Consider the following 430-nt stretch of genomic DNA (forward strand, 5'->3'; position numbering starts at 1 on the left):
GTTTCAACCTGATCTAGTTGATGTCTCTGCACATTGCAGGGAGCTTGAACCTTTAGAGGTCCCTTCCAACCCAAACTATTCCATGATATACAGCAAAAAAATGTGCATCCTCTTTATTCTTTGCCTTCCCATTTGCTGACCCCACACCTTTGTTGTGGGGCTGGATGGTGTCCTGCTGCCTGCAGAGCAGTTTCACCACCAGATCCATGTGCAGATTGTTCCATGGCTTCCTCTCACTTTTACCATTAGAATCCTTCATCTTCCTTTAAGGAATGTTTAATTAAACTGGTTGGGTGTGAAGCCTGGGTTTGATATAGATAATATAGAACCTGTATTTTCATCAGCACTTGTCTGTTACCTGGGAATGTCACTGCTTTGTCCAGATTACAGGATGTTTAATTAATGAAACTATGTCTAATATTGTTGCTTC

Source organism: Acanthisitta chloris, unplaced genomic scaffold (genome assembly GCF_000695815.1).
Source record: "Acanthisitta chloris isolate BGI_N310 unplaced genomic scaffold, ASM69581v1 scaffold1879, whole genome shotgun sequence".
Classification (NCBI taxonomy): domain Eukaryota; kingdom Metazoa; phylum Chordata; class Aves; order Passeriformes; family Acanthisittidae; genus Acanthisitta; species Acanthisitta chloris.